The sequence below is a fragment of the Mus pahari genome, chromosome 7 (assembly GCF_900095145.1).
Source record: "Mus pahari chromosome 7, PAHARI_EIJ_v1.1, whole genome shotgun sequence".
In the NCBI taxonomy this organism is placed as follows: Eukaryota; Metazoa; Chordata; class Mammalia; order Rodentia; family Muridae; genus Mus; species Mus pahari.
In genome coordinates this window covers 31,577,227-31,585,038 of record NC_034596.1, presented here as the reverse complement: position 1 = coordinate 31,585,038, position 7,812 = coordinate 31,577,227, and positions in this window count along the sequence as shown.

Sequence of the window (7,812 nt, the reverse complement as noted above, 5' to 3'; positions counted from 1 at the left end):
TGGAAGAATGCTGCTTACTGACTTGCTCCCTGTGGCTTGCTCAGCCTGTTTTCTTATAGAACCTAGGACCACCAGCCCAGGATGGGCCCTCTAATATCAATCATTCATTAATCACAGGATTGCCTACAGCCACATCTTATGGAAGCATTTCTCTATTGAGGCTCTCCCATATCAGATCATGATGATAGTTTGTGTCAACTTGACAGAAAACTCCCAGCATAGCAATATTTGAAATCAGTGTTGTGTGTGGACTGAAAAGCCCCTGTGGAATTGTGTTTGCAGTATCAATGTATTTAGCACAATCTCTGCTTAGCAACCACCCCGACTTCCTAGTCCCTACCCCTTCCACTAGTCACCTGGTTCCGTGTGTTCCTGAGGAGGTAGACCAGTTGACCCATGGAGAGGAGGGTGCAAAGCACTTGACACAGACAAATATTTGCTAAACTTCCCATTTAATTGGATTGATGGAGTAGAGTGTTTCTTGTGGACCAGAAGTCAAACTTAAGTGAACAAGTAGCAATGAAGGTGTTGTTGTTGGTGACAATGGCAGGGAGGAGGACGCCAAGGGAGAATCACCGGCGGAAGTTGATTGATGGATGCCTGACTTAAACTGCCTTTTTCTCCTCTAAAGCTGTATGCTCCACAGCTGCCACTTGACAGAAGTAGATTTTTCAACTGCACTTCTATTCATGCATCCAACCAACAAGCCGGTCTCTAGCATTTCTCATCGTAGTCTCGGTCTCTAGGGATACGGCAGTAAGCATCTGTCCTAGCGATGCTTCCACACTGGTGAAGAAGAAAAGTGGATGAAGAATTATTAAGTATAATCGAGGTTTGGTAAGTGCCAGCACAAAAGCAAAGCAGGACTTAGACCCAGTGAGAGGTAACATTGAGTATGTGTTTGGTGTGTTTGTGTGTGTGTGTGTGTGTGTGTGTATTTCCTTTCATTAGATTATTAAGATTCACCAGAGGCTACTTGAAAGAGATTCGAACACAGAGAGCTTACTAAAAGAGGTAATGAGTCACATGAATGTCCCTTAACTAAGACTACTATGGACTGACCAGTCTGGTGAGCAGAACCCAGGCTTCCTGCAGCTGAGCACCTGCGTACTACTGAGCTATGTGCCCGCTCTGCTTGGCTCCTTCCTGGTTGGCCCTAGTTATACGAAGAAGGTTGAGATGGCAAAGTGCTAGGTTTGAATGGATGCGCCCTTCCAAAATCCATATGTTGAAACTGAACTTCCAGGTGACAGTGCTTAAGTTAAGTTAGAGGGACCATGATGATCAGAATGAATGCCCTGATAAAGGACGCTTCCCAAAGCTGTCTGTGCCTTCCTTCTGTCCCTTCAGCCTTGTGAGGCTACAGAAATGTCACACTCTCAAAAGCAGGGTGACCCTCACTAGATACTGAATCTACTAGGGCCTTGGTCTTGGCTTGCCCAGCCAGTTCTCTGAAAGCAGGCATGATTGGGAGGGGGAAAGAAACATTATCAGAAACGAATGCAAATGACACGAGAGCAGTTAATATGCATGGCCAGCTGGTTTCACTGAAAACTTGCTAAAAATAATTGCTACTCCATAGAGATGATCAGCAGCCTTCTCTCATGCTCTCTGTGTGTGCTTCCTCTCGCTAGTGTACCCAGAGCATAATGCAGCTGGTAACTTATTTTCTTATTAACGGGGCTTTAAAATCTACAAATTGAAGATTATTATTAATGGTAAATAATTGCTACATTTGAATCTGCTCTTGCTTGAAGTATTTAAGTTCAGTGAAATGTAAGGCAACCTTGAGAGGAAAGGAAGGCGTTGAGGGAAGAGTGAGTTATTATACACAACTGACAGAGGCCTCAGTCAAGGCAATGCTGAGTGAACTTTGCCCTTTAGGTTGGTTTGCATGGTAAATATGGCTGGCTTTTTATCCTTCGCCTGGTTCAGGCACTGGATAAAGGCTATAGCCATGTGGCACCTTGCAGAAGAAACAATGGATGAAGCCCTGCCCATGCCCGGCATCCACTGGTTTAGGTGAGCACAAAGGAATGGTGGCCAGGGGTGTAGAAGCAGTAAATGGGGCTGTGGCTTGGGAGGCCAAGTCCCTTCGAAGCTGCAGATGCAGAAGCTCTGAACAGAATAACACTCTGGTCTGTTTACTGACAGTACAGCTTCTTCTAGAAAACTCTTGTGTGTATGTGTGTGTGTGTGTGTGTGTGTGTGTGTGTGTGTGTTTGCGCGCGCGTGTGCGTGCACACGTGCACGTGTGCATACACATATATGTACTTACAGGTACAAAGATGCATGCCATGTATACGTGATTAAGCCAACCCCAGAGCTATTGATAAAGCTATATGATTACAAGTGATGGTCAAATGATTACACAATGTTCCTAAATAAAACCAGGGTGTCAGTTTCACTAGTCCGGGCATCACCTGGCAGCTAGGAGGCCCACCATACTGTGGAAGGGTCCCAGTTAGTTCATGACTGGACATACTGTCCAGTGTCCCCTCCAACGATACTCCCTGCCCCAGCTCACTGTCAGACTGCAGTATGAAGCCACCAGGATCTGAGCTGTGACAGCAAGGCTGTCCTCCAGCTCAAGGACACAAGGGCTCAATCTGTTCTCAACGTTTCCTTTCACACTTGCTTGCTTCGCTTGGGTTTTCCCAGGGACATGGGTCTGTCAACAGATCTCTCGGCGGCACATTCTTAAGCAGACATGACAATGAAATCAATAGCCCTGCTAGAGCTGCCAACTACTGCCCAGGGCAGAAGCAGGACAGCTTTGCCCAGGCCTGGTGAGGCGCTCTGAGTTTCCAGAGTCTTTTCCTCAGCCTGTCTTTCTCAGGGCAGAGCCTTTGTCCTGGGTCAGGAAGAAATGGCAGTGAACCCACCATAGGCAGGGGATGTGGCCAGATGGACAACCTCAGAAATGCATACAGAAAGAAGACCACTCCTCAAGGACCTCAAAGACCCATGTAAGGGGTAAGAAAGGGTAGGAAGATCCGAGTAATAAGCTAGGCTTCCCTGATTCCCCACTTCCTCTCACTGCTCCTCAGCCAAGTTCATGTGCTTTGAGAACTCATGGACATCAGTGAATAATGACATGTGAGCTTGCATGCCCCCCAAAGAGCCTGCCAGGGAGGCGTCTAGAACTGAAGCACAGAATCCAAATGTCCTTGTTTCAGTTTGCCTCCCTCTCACCACCTGGCAAGAAGTCTTCAGGCCAACGGCCCCTCCCTGGCCATGTGCTGGCCTGGACACTGCATCTGGACACCAACACTGCTTCCAGCCACCACCTTGCTCAGCTCCCACTCTTATTTGCCTCACATACCTCTGATTGCCCGGGTGACCAGTCAGTCATTTGCCACTTTCAGCCACCTCAGATTCTGGAGGCACAGGGCTCCTAGCTATGCCTCCTCCTTTCCATCCCACACTCTCCTGTCCTATCTGCCTCCTTTTACTGCTTGCCCAACATAAGGCTCCACCAGCAGACCCCCACTCCCGTGCACCTGAAGGGTGGATCAGGAAATGTAGACTTACCTATAGGAGTTCTGAAGCACAGGGAAGCAAGCTGGAATGGGAACCCCCTCCTTGTGGCCAGTGATGAAGAGGGGTTGATTTTGCAAGCAATGTGTAACCTGAGTTACTGGATCCAAGCTCCTCTAGGTCAGATGAGTCAGGAAAATGGCTGATGGCTGTGCTTGTTTTTCACAGGAATCATCAAGCTGGCCCAGAGAGTGACCTTGTGTGTTGATGGCTTCTGGATCCACTACTCTTTATAGGGACATCGGCGTCTGTTCTCAGCTGAGGGGGTGGGGTGCACACACACAGGGATGTACTGCAACTGATCAAAGGCAAGAGAGCCAGCAAATGGCCAGGGTACACAGGGTGAACATCTCACCAATACTAAGGGCCATAATGTCACATAGAAGAGGCTTGAGCCAATTCCTCCAAGGTTGATGGGACATCCACACTCTTGCTGTTCTCCGGCCTGATTTTTTTCAAGGATTCTGGGATGCCACAGAGCAGGGGAAGAGGGAAGGAGTATGCAGAGGCTCATAGAAGGTATGTCTAGGGGTTTCCAGGTACCAACCTCACCAGTGAGCTCCCCACATACGAGAGGGCACCAGGCTCTAACCAGACATCTCCCTCTGGAGTCATCTGGGAAGGCGGTGTCGGCACCCACCTTTACCATTCTCTCCTCTCCTGAGGGCTCACTGGGCATCGGGGCTCTTTTCTCTCCTTAAATTATTTGTTCATTCTGCCCCATTTCATGTCATGTTGGGTGGCTCACCAGCAAATGCCAAGTGGCCTGTTGTGGGAACTGTCCTTGAACTTAAAACACCATCAAGCCCAGGCCCCTTAATTCTGAGATCCAGGACAGCCCTCAACTCCTTCCTGGGGGTGTTCCCTTTCCACCTGAGCTATGACTGACACCACCACAAAGCAAAGTATCAACAAAGCCTCACACAGGTCTGGTCCACGGTGGTCCTTTAGGCTACCATTCTTTCACTTCAGCCCATACTGCTAGGAACCCAGCAGGGGTTGCAGCCTCGGAGAGCACAGAGTCCCTGGCACAGGCAGACTGAGAAGCCAGACCACTTGTATCTAAAGCCCTGGCACTGCCAGTTCCCAGACTAGTCACGTTAGGCAAGTTATTCCACACCTCCGGGCTTCAGTTTCCCCATCTGTAAAATGGAGACTAACTTATAAAATTCCTGCAACTGTCTCAGAGTGCCATTGTGGAGATGAAAGAGTCTGTACTAAGCATGTACAGTGTCTTGCATGTGGAAAGCATGGAGTGGATGCGTGTTTCTATTTGCCATAGCTGAGGCACTGTTGCTCTCAGTGTGTACTTGGCTTTTATAGCATGGGAGAATATGTGAGGCATGAATATAATTTATAGCCTATGTATAATGAATCCTCAGGTACTTCCAAAGAAGATTTAAAGTGAATGAATACAGAACCAGGAAAAAAAATCATCAGTTAGCCTTGTTTGTAGTTCTTTTGAAATGATCATGAATTTTAATGCTAAGGGAAAACTGCCTTTTTTCCATGTTTATTTCCACTAACAGCCAGTGGAAAGGCCTAAGCTTTAAACAGGGAGATCCTGACTGTTATGGGCTTGACGACTCGATGTAGCATGCAATCTCTGTTTGGAACATCTGTCACACAGAGAACTTACACAAAGGATTGTCTTTGGTCCCCCTGATCAGTTCTTCAACGGAGACACACTGTTTCCCCATTTTGTTCAGATGGGGAACAGTTCAGCAATCTGTTTTGAGTCACAAAGCAAGTGCCAGGAGCAAGGTCAAGGGCAGGCCCAACACCAAAGCACAAGCTTCTACTCCCCCTGTGTCACCCTTGGGACCTTCTCTGCTTCTCAGAGAACAAGAAGATCAACTGGAACCTTCTGGCTCTTCACATCTGGACAGGAAGGCTGACTCTTTGCCGGGTTACTAAGACTCTAACCCACTTATCAAACTGTTTAAGCATGTGGGCTTTGTATCAATTTTTAACAAGCAGCAGAGACTGTAAACAATGAGCCTGAGCTTAATTCAAACCCTAAACGATGATGTTTGACAAAGGAATGTAAATACTGCGCTGATTCACGGCGTGTGATTGGTGGCTCATTTGTTAATGTCTCTGCTGCCGTGGGCTCCATCTGGACCCAGCTGGGTGGCTGCACAACTCGGGGCCAGCATCCCTCCACTGAGTGTATCATTAACTTAACAAGTTAACACTGCTGACATTTACACGGGGCTGCACACACAAACAAGACCTCCGTGAACTCGGACTTCATGGTGTCCAGGCGGGGCACTGAAAAAAAAAAAAAGTGCTCCACAAAGAAAACTGTGTGGGAAGAACCAGGAGTGGAGGGAAGAAGCAGGTAGGTGAGAGTGTGCAGAGTGGAAAGTCAGGAAAGACCTGTCTGAAGAAGGACAACATGAAGAGGAGTCACAAGAAAGTGTGTGTGTGTGTGTGTGTGTGTGTGTGTGTGTGTGTGTGTTGGGGACAGGGTGGAGGGGAAAGATGAAGGAGATGGCCCAGACCACGGAACAGTGATTCGAAGGGAGTAGGAAGATCTTAGGATTTTTGAAGAGATTACAGGTCATAGGGGCAAGAGTGTGTGTGTGTGTGTGTGTGTGTGTGTGTGTGTGTGTGTGTGTGTGTTTATGGGAGATGTAAACTGCAGACAACAAGAAAATGAGTAGTTTAACAAATATGTAATATCTGATGAGTGATAAACAGTTAGAGAAAGAAGCTACCCACGGGAGTTGAGAAGTCATCCCAAGTGTGTGGAGGAATAGGTGCTCTCATACATTGTCATAGCAACGTAAAGTGATGCTGCTTGGCACTGTCAGCATTACGAGGCGGACATGCTCTGCTAATGGGCACGGATGGATTCTCCACACGTACCATCTCCCCCCGACGTCATCCCTGAGTGCCCTAAGTCATCGAAACGTCTCCCACATGTGTGTTTGATTACCAAATCTGTTGGCACTGTTTTTGAAGGGTGTGAATATTTTGGACCTGGGGCACAGCTAGCAGACTAGGTGAGGAGGTGACTATTGAGGTTTGTGAGCCAACTCTGCTTTCAGCCTGAGCTTTCTACTTCCCTGTCAGCGGCCAAGATGTAAGGAAATCATGCTGCAAAGTCCTCTTGCTCTAGACCAAGACAGTCCCAGCCATCATGCCTTCCCCTCAAGGAACCATGAGCCAACTAAAATTTCCCTCCTTTATGTTGTCCTTGCAAGGGTGATTTAAAAAAAAAGAAACCAATGCGGCTTCTCCCGTGGGCTAAACTGTGACTCCCAAAAAGAGACATTAAAATCCTAACCCTTCAGCACCTCTTGTTAGAATATGACTATAATAAGTTGGGAACTTCAGAGAAATAGAACAAATAGAAGATTAAGTGTTCAGATATACAGATACATAGCTATCTAGGTATAAAGGAAGAGATACAAAAATAGGTAAGTAGATTGATAGATAGAGATAGATAACAGACTGAGAGATATAAAGGATACAGAGAAATACATATATAGGTAGCCAGCTTGATACATGGAAGGAAGGAAGATAGATATCTAGATAGATAGATAAATAGATAGATAGATAGATAGATAGATAGATAGATAGATAGATAGGTAGATAGATGATGGATGGATGGGTAAATGATAGATAAATAGATAGATAAGATAGATAGATAGATAGATAGATAGATAGATAGATAGATAGATAGATAGATAGTTTTAAGAAACAATCTGCATTGTCAGGATATCAGCAGTTCAATTCACACTCAGCAGCAGCAGCTCAATCCAGTTACAAACACCATTCATCAACAATGGCAGGTTGATCCAGAAGAAGCCTTGGGGCTCTGCTGTATGCTATTTAGAAGTAGCTCCTTGGGGGTGATTTCAGTCTCAAATAGTCAGGATGCCAGCAGTCCTGTCTGGGTAGTGTCAGGATATCAAACATGAATCAGCAACTGTGTCACCACCCAAAACAAACATCCAGGCTTCCAGAAAATCAGCATGAGTCAGCAGAAGTGACTAGGACCAGCGGAAACACCAGGTGAGGTCTTCTGCCTGTCTCTCTCAACGAAGTCAAGATCAACAAGGAGTTTGCTCAACTACCACCTTGCCTCGCTTCCTTCTGTCCCTCCCTCTCTCCGTCCTTCCCTCCCTTCCTTCCCATTCCTATCCGTTCCCTCTCTTCTTTCTTTCTTTCTCTCTTTCTTTCTTCCTTCCTTCCTTCCTTCCTTCCTTCCTTCCTTCCTTCCTTCCTTCCTTCCTTCCTCTCTCTCTCTCTCTCTCTCTC